Source organism: Pezoporus occidentalis, unplaced genomic scaffold (genome assembly GCF_034315485.1).
Source record: "Pezoporus occidentalis ecotype Australia unplaced genomic scaffold, CSIRO_AGI_Poc_V1 ctg8, whole genome shotgun sequence".
Taxonomy (NCBI): domain Eukaryota; kingdom Metazoa; phylum Chordata; class Aves; order Psittaciformes; family Psittacidae; genus Pezoporus; species Pezoporus occidentalis.
In genome coordinates, this window is record NW_026916158.1 from 3,427,292 (window position 1) to 3,444,853 (window position 17,562).

General features: G+C 43.7%; 2 long non-coding RNA genes across 8 annotated transcripts in view; both read left to right on the top strand.

Moving 5' to 3' along the window:
- The window catches only part of LOC134155760 (uncharacterized), a 65,220-nt gene extending 53,917 nt beyond the window's left edge, over positions 1 to 11,303 (top strand). For all 7 annotated transcript variants that reach the window (XR_009961709.1, XR_009961710.1, XR_009961708.1 and 4 more), the window contains one exon: positions 10,049 to 11,303. This is a non-coding gene — a long non-coding RNA (uncharacterized LOC134155760). The remainder of the gene's footprint in view (positions 1 to 10,048) is intronic.
- Positions 11,304 to 12,627: 1,324 nt separating this feature from the next.
- On the top strand, positions 12,628 to 14,798 carry LOC134155763 (uncharacterized). Its single transcript, XR_009961717.1, has 2 exons — positions 12,628 to 12,825; positions 12,943 to 14,798. It is a non-coding gene; the product is annotated as an uncharacterized LOC134155763 (long non-coding RNA).
- The last annotated feature ends 2,764 nt before the right edge of the window (positions 14,799 to 17,562 follow it).

The window sequence follows — 17,562 nt, forward strand, 5'->3', positions numbered from 1 at the left end:
CAGTTTGTTAGTGCAGCTTAGTTTTCCCTGGTTAATTTACTTTTCATATTCATCAGAATTCCAAGGTACTAAACTTAAACCCTTCCTCACGTTTCCCTAAGCTTGAACTGACAGTTGTCAATGAATGGTCAGCGCTTTCACAAGAAACGTCACCATATTTCATTTAAGTATTACAAGGATGCTGTATGTCAGGATTTCTGTGAGAGGAGCTGACAGCATGGAGCTGTGCTGCTGCATGGCCTCTGCTTATAGTGCTGCTGTTAGGGGCAGGGAGCAGCCAAAAGCAGCCCCTGAGTTCAGCCCCTAAGCAGCTGCAGAGCATAGCCTGATGAGCCTGGCCAAGGGCAGGAATTTCTGTCTGCTGAGCAGTGGTATGCTGTGCCCCACAGCCTTGGATTGCTAAATATACTGCTTGTTGGAAGTGACCTGGTGGGATCACACTTCGTTGCTGGCCCTGACTGCTAATTTCCGTTCTTGGGTTTAGGTCAGCCTATTGTAACAGAAGTTCTCGTGCAGCACAAGACATCCTCCACTCACACCACAGCTAACAGCGTCCCACCAGTCAAGTTACCCCACCAGCTCAACAGCCTTAAGAGCTTTCTGTCAGGGCTTGCAAAGTTTCACAGAAGTCTGCACTAAAGCAATCATATTCATACATTCCTCAGATTTGGCCTCAAGTTCTTCTGGTTCTGGCCTGCTACCCAAATGTGCTGGAGAGCTGCATCTATGCAAACACCACCCTCAGCGTCCAGTCTCCTCCTCCTCTTCACAGCTTGCAGAAAGCAGCTAATAGTGTTAGCAGAGTCGGATGTTTCGTGAGTTTGGGGAAGGAGGGACTTGGTGTTATACCCCCTTGGTTCTGTAGCTATATCAGACACTTTAAATTTTCTGTGGTTTGTGTTCTGAAGAAATTATCTTGTGTTCTAAGGAAATTATCTTTAAATGAAGTTAGATGAATGAAATCACATGTCTGATGAGGAATTTACATAGATTCTATTTGGTTTCATCTCAAAACCAAGGAATTTTTTAATTTATTGGTTTTGGAGGTTTTTTTTTGTGAGAATAAAACTCCAAACAAGAGTCAGGAATGTCTTTTTTTATTTAAATGAAACATTTTGACATTCCCAGACTCAATAGCATTCAGTTTGTGGAACCAGCTTCAAAGTTAATTTCCACTTGAAGTCTTTTCCCTGTTAAGCTGCATTTTTTAGCTAATACCTCATGAACTTAAATCTCTCCAAGTGTCAGGGTCCCCAGGGAGAGGTCAGCAGCTCCCAGGGTGTGTTGCGCAGATTGGCATCAAGACATCTGCATTGCATTAGGGGAAACATGATCTTCCTGGAGGCTCTGCAGTTCTAACACAGCCTACAAGGAGATGCAGTGTAACATTTGTTTTAACTGACATGTAACAGAACATTTTAGAATAAACTAACACAAAAAAAACACCCCCAAAAACAAACAAAAAACCAAAACAAAACAAAACCCCCACCGAACAATGAAATACGTTTCTTCCATTTTTTTTCTCAGCAAAATGTTGAGCATTTTTGGAGATTAAAATAATGGTTTTCCACATTGTTTTATAAAAACCCCTCTGGATGCTGGTTTGCTCAGTAACAGCAGGTTAGGCTGCTGGTAACTGTACTAGAAAGTTACAGTGGAAACTTTCTTGGTTTTTACCATCAGAATCCAGGGATCCAGTTTCTGGCTTTCTCTTATGCTGACTGGTGCAATCACCACAGGCCTGGTTAGAGTTAATTGAATTAAATGGGAAGCTTGCCAGGGACTCCAGTGATCTTGGTTCAGTCATTAGCACAAAAACAGTGTAAGGATTGGCTGCAGTTTGCTATCCCAGGTGTTAGTGGTGACATCAGCCAACAAGTTAAGGTCTTGTCAGAAGCAGTGTGTTCTGGAAAAGAGAGTAGCCTTTCTGACTGGTTGTATATGTACCAGTTTTTTTTAAATGCAAGTGTTCCTCATTGGAATAATTTTATTTCATTGCTCACTTTGGAAAGTTTAATGTGTTTTGTATCTTCCCTTTTCAGTTGTCACCTGCATTTGTATTTTTCAGTGGTTTTGCAAACCTATGAGGTGGATTTACTCATCTTTCTGATGGACAACATTTCTGGAGGATTCCCTTTCCAACCCTTCATGGCTGGCTTTGCCAGGAGTCCTGAAGGGTGATCAGTGGTGCAGGTGGTTGGTGCTGCAGCTGCCAGGCTGAGCCACTGCTCCAAAGCATTTGCTGCTGTCAAGTGAGCTTTGCAGGGCGGGGAGGAAGGAGTTGGCCTGTTTGATTTGGAGGGATATTGCTTTGATAAATAAAGAACAGCTTTGACTACTGCAGGAAAGTGGGGGATTTTGCTGTTTAATATCCTAGATAAGAAATTCTGGTCATGAAAGTCTGTATAATTATTGAGGAAGCAATGGGAAAAGTAATATTCTCGAGTGCCCCAAGAGACCCTCTAGCAAATCGAGGAAGAATTAACATGCCTTAAATACTTCTTAAACAAGGCGGGGGACGGGGGGGACGGACCCAAAACTTGTTCCTTTTCCTGCTCCTCCAGCATTTCAGACTTTTTGTCTGTTTTACAAATAAGCAAAATGGGAGACAAGGTCAATTTGTGAGTACCCTTGTGTGGAAGGCTATTCACCTGGCACAGACTGACCTGTCCTGAAGGGCTGTGTGTCTCCCCAGAGGGTTCCAGAGAGTGGAGCCAGCCGTGGTCCCCACATGCCATCCCACAGCAGTGCCTGCATCCCACCTATGGTAGTGCATCATCTCTGTGGCCCATCTGGAAGTAAAAGACAACTGCGTTCTCAGGCTTGGGAGTGTTAATTAATGGGTGGAACTGATGCCAATAGTACTGCATGAACTGGTGAACTCAAAATGTTTTCCCTGTCCAGGTTTTATGGGGGCTGTGATTGCAGCTGGGCTGTAAACAAGGATTTGGAAAGTGCTTCTGAAGCAGATCAGCCGTTTCCCCAGCTGGAGCAGTTTCTAGTCCTGCTGGATGTCACCACATAAATTCTCTCTGGGTGAGTCTGAGCCCTGTGTCTTTTTGGTGGTGAAGTCCTGCCGGGAGCCAGAGAAGCTGTGGCTCCTGTTTGTTAAAGCTTGGTCCATGCCAGGCTTGGCCCATGCTGGGCTTGGCCCACAGAGGTGAGAATAGCCAGAGGTGGCTCCACATCAAACCCCTGACCTAGATTTCTTAATGCATTTATGCTTTAATAAACCACTTCTTATAACACGGTACACTGTGCAATAGGATTTGCAGTTATGCTAACTCCATGATTTTCAATAATAACCTCAATGCATTCTGAATGTTGTGAAAGGCCATTTAGTTTAAGGAGTAATTTTTGAACTCTTTTTGAGGGACCTTAAATATTTCTAAACTTTCAAACTAAATTCTTGTAATTCAATATTTATTGTTGCATTTAGCATGAAATATAGAACAAAGCCTGAATTCAGGGATGCTCTTGACTTTAGCAATAAACACTGACAGCATTTTTAATATATACTATATTTTAGTGGTGAATACTTAAAATTCTTCTTGTGTTTTGTGTCCTCAGCTATTTCTCTCTCTACTGTGGTTATCTGTAGATTCTGCATTGGAATGAGCAACATGCAGAGATCAAAGACTTATGATAAGCTTAGCCTAGACTGGTCTAATGCATGTTTTGAGGAGAAGTGTAGGTATTTTCTGACAAAGACATAGATTTTTATTTTTTTTATCTTTAATGTGAAGTTCCATCTGCATGTTACAAAAAAACAAAAAAAGGGTTAAAGACCACAGCAGCCAATGAGCTAAGTATAGCAAATGCAGTAGACAAAGAAACCTGTCTTTGGTTCTGCTCTGTATTATGCTGCTCTGCAAAGGCCATCCTGGTGCAGCCACCAGCACAGCGTGCTGTGAGTGTCCTGCCTCAGGCTGTGTGAGCTCGGTAGCTGTGGGTGCAGCGGTGATCCCCTCACACACTGGGCTCAGTTACACAAGCCTGCTGTGAGCCCCAGAGGCAAAGCTGCCCAGGGCATAGGCCTGTAGAGACCATCTGCTCTGGTCCTTTCCCCACCACATTGGCTCTTTCTGTGCAGCAAAGCATCTGAGAGGCTGAAGGTGCGTCCCAGCCCTGCTGGGAGGTCCACTGTGCAGCAGATGGGTTTTGCTCCTTCATGAGCCTTTTTGTTACTGACTGCAGACACTGTAGATCGAGCCAGCCTCTTGGGTCACAGCCCCCATTACAGGCCTTTCATACATAGGAAGAACAGTGCCACTTGCGTTCATGCCCGCAAGACTCTTAGTAGGTCGTGACTCTTGCCTAGGTAAAGCCTGCCAGTCCAAGAGCACCAATTTCGGTCTCTTCTGTCGTTGCAAAATAGTCCATTCTTACGGATAAATCAGAATTAATGTTCTGTGGCAGTGGAAATATGGTTCAGTAGAGGGTCAGTGTGGTGCTGACTGACAGCCTAAAGCTATGGGCCTTGACCTGGGTCTGGCCTGCAAAGGCTAGTACAGTTTCCAAGGCACAGCTGTTAATTTCTCACATACTCTGGAGTATTATCAAGAAATATAAATATACAGGGCTTAAGAAAATGCAAAAATCCACAAAATGTCTTTTGTACTGTTTGACAAAATCACATAAATGTTTCTTTCATGTAAAATATCCTTGGTGTTTTGCTGATTCCAAAGAGAAATGCAAGGTGGTAACTGCAGTAACTAGTAAATAGAATTATAACTGCTTTCTGAAAGTAAAAACCCACTGTAATGATATAAGTGCAGAGCGGGTACAAAAAAGTAGTCTTCATTAGAGTCAAAATGGGACAGATGTGAAACATTATGCTAGTATTTCCTCAAGGGTAGCACTTAAGGAGTTCTTTGCTTACAGAAATGTATCACAGAAGGTTTGTATCAAAGTAACGTTAGCATAAGTTATTTGTGTAGAGGAGATAACCATCTCTCTTTTGGAATTTCACAGATAGGCTTATCAGATGTGAGAAATATGGCACAGACGTAATGAAAGCCTTCAAAAGATGCTCTTTGTCCCCCAGCCTTTCTCTGGAGAACTTAATGTCCTGAGGGGACACTGAAACAACAGTTGCTTGTGTTGAGTGAAAAAGCGGATATGTTCAAATTACAGTAATAAAGAAGGTGCACAGCTCACTGTAGTGTACCCTGTGACCAGCAAGTTACAATAGGTAATGAACTGATGTGTTCAAAGACTCCAGCTTTCCCAATGCAGCAGGATGATATTAAGGTGCTTTGCGGCCAAACTCCCCAACACTCCAACATTTGCCATAGAGCCAGCGTAGCCTTTGGTTGCAGTCACGCGCTGTGCATGGGCCCCTTGGTCTTGCTGGCTCTGTACCTGGGTTTTCTTTTCATTAAAGCTGCAGCACTGGTGAGATGTCTTCATCTTCTCCTGAAATAGTGGCCAAATGTGGCTGTTGTCTCACACACTCTGCAGGAGCCCCACAGGAACCGGTGTCTTCAGACAGTGCCTGGTCTCTAACATGTTGAAGCCAGTGAGTGGCCTTTGAACAAACAGCTGGTGCTACAGCTGCTGCCCTGATGCTGCATGCTGCCGAAACATGCAGCTCATCCTCAGCATGGAGGAAATGGGGGGAAGGTGCCATTGGCCCTGGAGAAAAGTTCCTGGCAAGGGTCCCATCCCCAGGAGGAGGGTGATGGCTGTAGAGTCACAACGGGCTGGCAGCACAGAGGCACAGGAACCATGAAGCTGTGGGGTCCCCAAAGCCCACTGCTCTCTCTCCTGATTTGGGTGCATTGTGGATTCTGCAGGTCCTTGGGCCAGTCCTCCAGTCTGGGAGGACTTCATTCTCAGCTCTGCTTTCCTCTGGGCCCAAGGTGAGTGAGCAAAGTGGTTGGGGGGGGGGGGGGGGGTGGTGGAATTCAGAGATCCAGCTTTCCAGGAGTGAAAGGAAGTTAAGGACAACATCTCTCCCAGCTTGCGCTTTGAGCAAGTGTCAGAAAGAAAAGGAGTAAGTAAAGGATGCTGGACTGCACCAGGCCCATTTTCAGATGAACACTAGCCATAAAAATGATTGGTATTTAATGAACTGTGCAAAGTTGAACTGGTTTAACTGAAAGCATGTTTTGTAAATTGATTTCACTAAGCTGGTTCAAAATCCCCATCAAATCTTGCCCTGAGTTAATACAGAGCTGTCTCCAGAATATTACGTTATGCTCACTGAGAATAACTAAGCTAAAATCGTGACCTGATCTAAATATGTCTGTGCTATTCTTTATGCCAATTGAATAGTTATTTTTAGTTTAAGAACCAGCGATTGGTGTAACTTGTGGCCCAAGGCTATGATCATCTGTTTGTGGGAAGAGAGATATGTTAATGGTTTGAACTAATGCTGCTGATGATTTCCATCAATGAGTCTGAGATACAGAAAAAAGCCACTGAAGAACTCTCCAGAACCACAATGTCTTGTACAGAGGGACAGAGGGCGTTCCAAAAAATGCCACTGGGATATGTCCCAAAGGGTTCCAGCTCTTTCTGGCTGTGTTGTAGCAAATACTGTTCTGTGACATCCTCATGTTTTAACAGTCAAAGTAGCAGCTGGGGATAAAACACTTGCTTTTGTTTCTGAGCAAAAAATCAGTGGGTAAGAAGATAGGACTGTATTTCAGAGCAGTGAAAAGGGCCTCAGAAAGCTCTGCTTTACCTCTGCTGGATGTAAAGAAGTTGTGATGTCTCAGAGGTACCACAGAAGGAGCCAGAGCGTGCCCATAACTTTCCAAAACTCTCTGTGCTTGTGTTTGTCCCACTGTCACAACTCCTAGGCTATAAGGAGAGCTGAAGCATGTCTGCAGGGGAGTTTTGGGAGAGAATGGCTTATACTAGGTATTCAGACTGCACAGTAATTAAATTGTAACAGTAAAGCATTTAGTAAAGGTGAAGTTTAGTAGCTATCTACTTCCTTTTAGCAGATGTGTGTCTTTGGGTTAAGGCACTGCTTTGGCATCCTAAAAAAAGCTTTCCAGTAATGTTGCTTTGGTGATGTGGATAATCTTTCTTCATCTCCTCCCTTATCTAAAACACAGGCAAACTTCCCTTCTCCTCAGCAGACTTGTTTGGGTCAGGGACTGCCTCTGAGGGTACAAAAATCATACTCATCACCATACAGAACTGACCCTGGAGCTCAGTTCAGCTCTAAGAGTGCTGCTGCAGCAGGAACAGATAGCAACAGGCTGTGCAATACTCGCTAACACAGAGGGTGAAGGGAGGCTGTTTACCTGACTGCAGAGCCTGATTTTGAGTGTTCCTATAAACAACTTTCTCAGAAGCCAAGGTGAAATCTCATGCTCCGAAAGCATCTATTAGTATGTAATAATCTAATTATTTCTTCTTTTTAAATTTTAATGCAAAGGAATATATGTTTTGTACATTATACAAATCCATAAAGAGTACTAGAATGTAAGTACCAATCCTTGATTCTAGGCTTCAAAATAGAAAGGCTTTGAGTTTTCTTTTAATTTCTATTTCAAGTCTTTTCTGAATTCTGTGGAAGTTTCCCATAAAAGGGCTTTGTTTTCAGCTGTAGTTCCTGCTTTTCCCTGAGAGCGCAGTGAAGGGGATGGTTAGGTATGCCGTCACACTGAGTTGGTCATGTTAGTAAATTCTTTTCTAAAAAGAGGTGTCAGATTGTTCAGCCAGCTGAAGTAATCCAGTTGGCAGGAGAGTGACTAAATTCAATAAGCAGAATTTTAAAAACACTGTGGTTCTTTGTTTAACAGCCAGATTCTACAAAATTAGCTCCAGCTCTGAAATAATTTCTCTCCCCACCCTGCCCATATTATCCCCCTTCTGTCCTGCATGTCACTACCTCTTCTCATTGCCTTGTTTTGTTTGGTACTATTCAGCTCTGGAGTCCTTCTGCACGTCTCCTATGGTGATCTGCTCAGCACCGAGTCAAGTCAAGGCTCTTGATTTCAGCTCAGGGAGCGAGGCAGCTGGTGTCGGGTACTGCTGTCCCACTCTGCGTGCCCTATGCAGTAATTCACTTCTCTCTGGAGGGAGTGCCAGGTGTCTAAAATAAATCCTCAGCAGGAATGCATGACTTGTGCAGGCAGATGACAGAGGTTGATCTAAATCTATCTGTAGACATGGCTGGGCAGGGAGGACCCATGTCCCTTCAGCACTGGGAGGGAAGATCGTACACCCACAGCACACTGCTGGATTTTACACAGGGAAATTTTTGTAAAGGGTTGAGTTCAGTTATCTTGAGCAAAGAGCATGCTTTGACCTGTTATTGCTGTCGCAATGTGAGCATTGCAATGTGAGCACCAACCACTAGCAAATCTGGTAGAAATAAAAAACACTCAGGAAAGAGAAACTGTCTGTGCTACAGTCCTAAGTTTTCTACACTGCTGCTCCTCGCTCCTGGGAAGATGCGCTGTTCTTTTCTTTTTTTTTTCCCTTGTCTATTGGGATGGATGAGCAGACAAGTTACCTGCCTGGTGCTGCTGGCAGCTCCTGGTAGGAGTAGGCTCCACTACTGCTCAGAGATGCTTCTTAACATATTCTCCCTCTTTCCTATTTTGCCTTTCCAGAGTACAGTTTGTTTGTGCACTGACCAGGTTCAGGGTTGTACATTTCATATTGCCAGCAGCCCTGGAGCTTTTTTCTGAAGATATTTCTTCCTTTCTCTTCACCTGTGCTCCTCTTTGTACCTTTCCTACTTTGATAAAACCATCACTGTTGGTTAGTGTTTTTCTTCTTAGAGGAGAATATCACTTTGATCTGTATTGCTTGAAGCCACACAAAGTTTGTTTCAAAGCACATCCTGCAGAAGCATTCCCCAGGGAAAGGGCTCTGAGACTACTGATCACAGTTGGCAAGGGCATTTTCCCCTCTGCAGTCCTCTGCTGGCTTTCTGTCCCTGCAGTGTGTGTCCAGCAGCAACAGCTGGGAAAATAAATGGTGAAGAAAGATAGCATACAAAATACCACTCCATACTGGATACACATGTATGGCAGGCAGCTCCCTGGGAGCAGCAGCTGCCTGTTCCAGGTCTTCATTGCAAACCTGCCCACAAGACACTGTTGGAGGAACATCCCAGGATAGTGCCAGGGAAGGTGGGGGAGCAGCACAGATTCACATGCTTTCTGTAAGGGGAAATGGCTTCAGGACTGCTCTTAGAGCTGTTCTTCCTCTGAATTCACCTCTTTTTCTTGCTCTCCCTACCCCCGTAGAAAGCAGAAAGGGATCAGGACAAACTGAAGGGAGTTTTCCTGGTGCTGCCTGCTCTCCCAAGGATGGTAGGGGAGAGTGGCATGTATGTTGCCACTATGTTTGAGTTCACAAACCAGGAGAGCTGTAGGAAGTGTAAAATGTTTTGCCCAGATCAGGTTCCTTCTGAGGAGACCTGGAGGTGTGAAGCAGGGTGAATGGTCAGGCCCAGGGCACAAGTGCTCCAGCAGCAGCATGCAGAGCAAGAGCAAAGCACCCTGTGCCCTGCAGCACCTGAGCTGTTCCGTCATTTCAGGGAGGAGGCAGCCAGCCAGGCTTAGTCCCTTCAGAAAAGTACCTGGAGGAGGTCCTGTGGACTTTTATTCAGATTCATGAATAATGCAAACACTCCTGAAGGTCATATTAATGGAAAACTACAATTTTCCTATTAGCCCATATTTCAAGTCATGTAAAGATCACATGTTCAGAAATAACACAGAGAAGTATATGACTGTCTTATTTATGTGCTGCCAAGTTTTACCACCCTTTTTATTGAGTGAGCCATTTTCCTGGCTGAATATGGTGCCATCGACTGTAAGTATGGCAGAGAGCCTGACTGATGGAGAATGAAGGTATGCAGCAAGTATTGCTTGTCTCTCTCTGGCAACTGTGCTGTTATGATTTGTGTCTGTCATTCACAAATCCTTTACTTTCTTTTTCAAATGTACCTTGGTAATCTTAAAGAAGCACAGATACGACTGAAATTCTAGGCAAAATTGCACTAAACATATTACCCCTTTTGTTCTTTTCTACTACTGGCATGTGATTTATCCTTTGCTTTTCATTTCAGGTCTGCTGTTTTGTTGTTGGAGTATATTTTCTAGTCTGCACTATAAGAAAACCCATACATGAAGAAAGGAAGAAAAAAGTAGATATAAAACAAACCACAGGCATGGCCATTGATTTTTCTCGAGAATGGATGACCTGCCTTCTTCAGGTGTCCAGACCTGCTGCAGAATATGCAAGGTAAAAATAGAAAGCAGAATACTAAAACAAAGAGGGAGTAAAGAGTAATACAAGGGACTTGGTGGTTTAGATATAGACAATTCTGCTCCTCTCCAGTGACTTACAGTAACAGAGAATATCCTGCAGCCAGCATGATTTGGCCAGTAACCAAAATATAACACAGAGATCTGACAGTAGGGATTGCAGCTAGAAAATGTGACATTCTCTTTGGCGCAGCTGTCATATTATACTAAGCCAGTTACTTCCCTTTAATCCTAATTAATTCTCTTTCCACTCTGAGCCAGGTTCTCTGGTCAGCAGTAATTCCAGGGGGTCTGCTGCTGCTCTTCCTACAGGAGCCCTCCGTCTTCAGTCAGCTTGTTCCTTTGCGCTCCTTCCATAAGGAGCTAAAATCATTCATTATTTTAGCTGCTTCTCTAATATCAGTTAATCTCATTAACTGATATTAAATAGAACTCCTGCCATCCTCGCCAGCAGAAGAAATCAATGTTTCATTCATTAAAGATATCCACACTTATATAGGGAACACATGTTTGCCAGATGGTGCCAGTTCAGGGTTGCTGTCAGAGGGAGAGGTCTGCCCCTACTAAAAACAGGCTCCTGTCTTGCTGGCAAAAGCCATCCCAGCCCCTGGGTTACCCCAAGGTGCTTGCTAGTCCTCGGTGCACTAGGGCAGATGCCACTGGACCTCCTCTAGCTTGAGCTAATTTGCAACCCCAGACAGCTGAGTAATGTACAAAATGATGTTTTGTGGGAGGAATACAAGCTGATATCTAGTGTCTACATGCCATGCTCTTGTAACAGTGCTGATACAGACATTATTTTAGTCCCAACATTTTTCAAATTATGTGATTTAATGCAGTTTGCTAATACATACAGTAACCAGAAGTTATTTTAAAGGACAGTGTGTCTTTGACAGATGCTGAATATATGTTATATAAGCATTGCAAATGTTAGACAATGTATTTTAAAGTTTTAGACTGCTGTTAATTTGAACAAACAACATGTTTGTAGTCTCTGAATGTTGAAATGGTTTGGTCTCTATTTCTTGTAATTATAAAATTTCATATTTACTCAAAGTCGATCTCCATGTGCATGTTATGAAATATTTCATCCAAACACACGTACAAGATAAATGCAGTGGGAGTGCACATTGACTTGCATCAAGAAATCAAAGTGGGCATGAAGGAAAGAGAGTATGGTATGTCAAACAGCAGGTTTTTAACCTTTTTAACCGTGCAGAAAGGATTGATTAAAAGACATTATGTTTGAACTTCAGTAGAGAAAACTCTGTGAGTGTGCATGTGGTGGACAGCTATAATATTAGAAATAATCAGAATTAACATACTTTTTCTTGTTTCTTAAAGAGCATGTATTTCTGTGGAATGTTACGAGTGGAGGATAGATAATGTGAATGTGCACACTACTCCCTGTGAATGACAGTGAGCAGTATGCAGTGCATGCCTGAGTGGTTTCTTCTTCCCACATCTTGTAGTCATAGGCGTCAGGGCACTACTTACAGCTGGCAAGTGTGCTGCACTGTGTGTTACTGTCACTTGTGGGACACTCCCATCTCACATAAACCTACCTCAGCTAGGGTTTTCTCATCCGAGTCACCATGGGAGAAGGCTGGTGATTCTTCCTGCAACTGCAAAAGGTTCTGTGCAGCCTGCAAATGTCATTTTGCCTGTGTTCCATGCCACAGCCCAGCAGCAAAAGCAAGGGGAGAAGGGAAGTTGGCTGCAGCACTGTGTGGCAAGCCCAATGTTAATGAGAAAAGAGGAGGACCAGATTTAGTGAGCATTCCTTGAGCTGCCCACCTAATACTGATAGACAAGTGTCTTCAGCACTCCCTCAGCCTAGGAGCACCAGGTCTCTTTCCTTGGAACATGCCTGTTGACAAAAGCACCCTGAAAATGTCTCATTCTGCCTCAGACTCTTTCACGTGCAGCCCCTTTATGGAGTCAATCAGTTTTAGTTCATCCGCCATCTATTTTGGCACCCAAGGATCTTACCAGCCATGCAAAGTGCACAGCTTTGAAGCTGGTAGGTTTTGTGGAGCAGCAGCATGTCTTACTGTGACTATTGTGTGGGGCAAGATGGGTCACCCGTATGTTGGTATCTGTAGCATTATTTTTGTGTCTATGAAAGCTATTAATTAAGTCTTTTCCTTAAATGTCTCAGATGGGACTTCCCAGAAACTGTCTTTGGGCTGATGCTGATTGCATCAGCCAGCACATGTGCAGGGAGCAGCTTAGCTGCGTGCACCACTGAGCAGCCCAGGTGATGGCTGCAGTGCAGGAGTGCCGGGGGAGGCACAGCTCTGAAATGCCATGGATCCCAGTGGCTGTGCCTGCTATGGAGACATCCACAGAGGACCTTCTCTCAGGAGGAGCACAGTTCAGCCGTCAGCCAAGGAGCAGCGCATCAGTAAGCTGAATAACAAACCTCCAAAACCTAGCTTTTTTCTGCTCAAGAGTTCTAGAAGAATGTGAAGCCTGCACCACCCAACTAACTGCAGTGTGAATCTTTGTAAATCAGCACTGAGGCTGAGAAATGGAAGTCAGCAGGTGTAGCTAAGCCTTGTGAAAGGCTTCAGAGGTAATCCATTGACCTACTGATTAATGTCAAGCTCTTTTACCAAACAATCTATTTGAGAACTGTGTTTGTGTAATTATCGTTTCTGTTCCTTTATGGTCTGCAAAATGTTTGGAATAGCAAATACTTTCCAGAAGATTGGAAATGGTTTTGAGGTCTGATGCCTCTACTGGCAATCTTTGAAAGAGCCTGCAAGAATGTGGTTCAAACGATAGAGTCAGCCCCAAGTACTTCAGTTGCCTTGCACTGAGGAGCTGATAATGACAGCTATTGGACACACTGTTGGGCTGGATAAAACTCAGGCAAATTGTGTCCCTGTCCATGTCTTGAACAGCTTCTGAATCCTGAGGCTGTCTGTATTCTCCAGAAGAGCTCAATACAGAGAAGTCACTTTCATCATCTTGATTTGTGCAGCATTTCCCCAGTAGAGGTGCAGATCTTTGTCCAATAACAACAGCTTGCAAAAATTACTTTTTATGGAAGCTCTAGAAATAATCAACAGCTCTCCATAGTCCGAGGCCATAGGCAGGAGAAGGAAGGACCAGTGCACTGCTACACTTTATCTTGATTTGCTTTTATTTTGTACATGGCTCCAAAGCATATCCTTGAGTTTTTCCAGTCATTTTGTCTCTGACAGCTACTCCAAAACCAGCAAATATGCCTAGCAAGCATCAAATGCCCTGAAAACCAATGAGTTTTATCTTCAACCCAGATCTGGAGCAACAGTAGTGAAAAAATGCTGATTTTCTAGATTTGATCAGGTGTGTGGCAGACTACTTTGCCCAGTATGGCTGATAAGACACCTTGATGACTTCACACCCAGGAAGAGCAGCAACAACAGGTTTGGATGACAGCAAGTAATTTTTGCTCGGCACTTAGCCACATAGATACTAGCCAGCATTAATCATCTGGAGCACACAGCCTCACGGAGCTTCAGAGGAGAGGTGTCAATGCTCCTTATGCTTCAGAGGTCCCTCAGCAGCATCCTCTAAGAAAACAGGGTGAAACGAGTAGTTTAATTCTTGGTCAATAAGCGTGTTGCTACTGAAGAGGAGATTTATTCCAACCTTGAATCTGCTCTTTTCATTTTCTGTCTCTCAGCCAACAGTATCAATCACCTTACTGGGGTCTGCCCTTGCTATACTGGTGAGGGACTTTTTCCCAGCATTCAGTTAAAGCCCATTGTTCCCTGGGAGCGCTGGCCTGCCGGACTTCATCACTCCGATCACTATCAGTCCTTGCTGGACGCTGCATTCCTTTGGGATAAAGCTTTAGAAGAGCTTTTGTGTGAGCCATCAATGAGGCAAACAGCTCTGACAGCCCCTAGAGCTGGGCTTCCTTTGGCCTCATCCAGAGCTTGGCGTCACTCAGCCTAATCCAGACGCGTTTTAGTGAGGCGGTGACTGCTTTCCTTTTTACTAGTTCGTGAGGACATTCTGCAGCTTCTTTTTTTTTTGTTAATTCTTGCAAAAGCTCTCGTGGGTAGAATCAAGCACAGGAGCCTGAGCTTAATCTTTAAATGGGGTATGGAGTTTTTCTGGTATTTATGTATTTTAAACACAGTTTTAACTCTCTGCCAGGAGTGGACCACCACACTGGGGACAGTGGGTCCAAAGCAGTGACTGGGCTGAGTGGGGTAAGGCTTGCCTTGCCAGGAGGATGTGGACCTCATAGCAGCAGACACAGGGGAGGTGGGAGACTTCTGGAGGAGCGGTGGGGAGGGTCAGGTGGATGGTCCCATGTCCCCCAGCACTGTATCCATGGGGAATGTCCGCAAGGGAAAATGGGTTTGTGCCAGTTGGGGTTCAGTGCCCAGTGGAAAGTGGAGCTCAGGTTTCATGGAGTGCTTCTGGTGCAGGGCACAGCGTGCAGCTCTTCTGTTGACCTGCAGCAGCCAAAGTGCTCCCCAGTGCAGCTGTACTGGGGGTTAGCAGTAAATGCACTTGCATTGCATTAAAATTACTTTGTCAAATGTATTTGTCAGTTTTCATGTTTTCCTTAATTAAAATGTGCATCTCTATGCGTGTATCTGACCACAACTGCCATCGTATTTGGGTCTGTGTAATGATTGCTGTCCAAAGTCTTGAAATGCTTGTGCACATTCACAGTTATGTGCAGGAAAGGAATCCTGTGCAATGCAAACTCTGCATAACTTTTGTAGTGGCTGGAGCAACAGTAAAGAATTTGGGATTGGGAACTCACTGCATTGTTATTTATTAGTATTACATTCCTAAGAGGACAAACCAGGGCCTCTTTGTGCTAGATTTTGCAATTTAAGAAAGCTTTTGCTTTAATAAATTTACAGCCTAGTGGCATTGTTCTGTTCTCGATTACAAGTTGTTTCTCAGAAAACAAGTCCAGTTTATTAAAATATCTCCTAAAATAGAAATTTTATCTAGCAAAGCTGCCCTGTGCTTCCATTCTTACTGTAAAACAGTTATTTACTTCTGTAGTTGAAATTGCACATATGAAAGAAGAATGTAAAGTTTCTTTAATTTTGTTTGATGTTCTTTGTCTATTTTTGTATGAAAGTTAGGATTATGTGACCATCTTGTGGCTGTAACACTTGTCAGTTCATTTAAATGATGTCTTAATTTCTTATTTATTATCACAAAGTTTATTAGTTTGATAGTGGTAATACTCAAATTTACAATGCCTGAAAGAAAAAGCTGCAGTGTGGAATCACCTATAACCCTTAACATCAGAGAAATCACACAGAAGGGAAAACCACAGGTATCCGGGTTCGCAAGCACTCCTCTTTGCCTGTCTGTGTGTCAGAGATCATTTTTAGGTTGTTTTTCATATCATGACACAAATGAAAAGCCTTTTTTGAGAAATCTCAGAAGTGACTTAGTGTAAGAATCTACTAAGAAGTGTGTTTGAAAATCTCAGCAGTTCTCAGGGCAATGGTGAGCAATACAAATTTTGTACAAGCAGGTGACTTGTGAAAATGGGTGTCTTGGAAAGAAAATGTAGAAGGAAATCATGCAAGGATATGGGACAGGCGGGTTTATGGGGCCAGTGAGTTAGAGACTTTTACAAAGCCACCTTGTTCTTTTCCTGGGCTTTCATTTAACAAAGAAAGTAGCTGGAAAAATTGCCCAGAAATATTTGACCTTCAAAAAGGCCTCTAAGACACAATTACCTGATGTTCACTGAACTGGTTCATGTGGTTCCCACTCTAAATTATTTTCTAGTTTCACCCATGTGAGAAAAGGGGTCTGATTATACGGAGGCGGGCAAATGAGAAAAGAAACTTAAGGAAGGAGAGAAATATGCCAGGGAATTCTACTGATTGTGTTTACTTCGCGGGAAGTAAAGGGCAGGTAAGTGTAACCAGCTCAAAGTAGCTTTTCGTCTTTGAGCTTCAAAAGAAAGTAACATAGGAGATATCCGAGGTATCAACAGCACTGGATGTAAGCTGTTTCATGGAGTTGGGTAGGAATTGTAGGATACATCATACTCTGCTTTCTTACTTCAGTGGGAAATTCTTTTTTTCCCACAAGTACAACAAAAATATAACAAAACCTCACCTTATTTTCCCCCAGTGCCTTTCTTTCCTTCTGCCCTTTGTTGTCTTGCACACAGGAGGTCACTTGGCTGCCAGTGTTCACCCAGGGTCCAGCCATGCCCTTCTCTGCAGTTTCAGCTCTTTCCACTGCATGCTTCAGACACTGGAACAAAGTGAGTGAGTTATCTAAGGCTGCAATCTCTATTAGGCTTTAGGCAAAATACTTTGGTTTTAAGGAAATAAATTCTATGTTTGGCACAAAAGTGCCTCTGCCATGCACTCTTTTCAGTGGAAGATATAACCAGGTGCACATAAAAGTACGACTTCAATAGTTTAGTATTGGCAGAGACACAATGCTCCTCTGCTCTGAACTGCCAGCAGAATTGCATGGCTGTGCAGGGAGACAGGCCTTTGTGCAATGTGAAAGCAGCAGCTCCTGAAAATGGGAAGACATTGTGAACCTGGGGAACTGGATTTCCATCTTTGATGAGAGATTATAGTGTGCGATAAGTACATTTGTATGGAAGAAAACTATTTTAAATAATTGGGACCTATAGACTTTCATGAATAAAAGCAAGCAGTCAGTACCCCTCCTGTCTGCATTACTTAACAAAAGGAACAAATTCTCTGAGACAGGGTAGAAAGACAAGAGCATCAATGTGATGATAATTGTGCCACTGAAGCAGTCTTTCATTATTTGATCAAGTTTCTTTATGTAAATAAAATATTCAGATTTCACATTTGGAATTGTGACTTGAAAATTGAAACTCTACATGCAGACAGGTAGCAAAAAGAGGTTTTGAACACTGCAGTCTTTCAACCTTGTGTTACAAAAGAGCAGGAGCCTCCAGTATCCATGGGGCATCATAGCCTGTTCTGCCTGAGAAGTCCTTTGAAGACAGGTTTTGACTGTGTCCCACTATGTGCCGCAGTGTGTATCTGATTGTTGAATTTTTCTCTTGGATATTTTAACCATGGTTCACTAAGGACAAGTGGGCTCATACTCCAAGGCATGGCACTGGCACTTGGAACTGCAGGTAGGCGTGAAGTTGCCCTGTGAGCATAGCACCTGCCAGCATGGCACCTGCAGCAGCCAGTACATGCCGTGGTGTGCCCTGAGTCGCCCAGCCCAGTTCCTGTTGGGACTCATGCTCCTGGCTCTTCTCTGCATCTCTCTGCTGGGGTGAGACAGCGTGGTGCTGCAGACTTGCAGCAGTAGGGTGATGCTG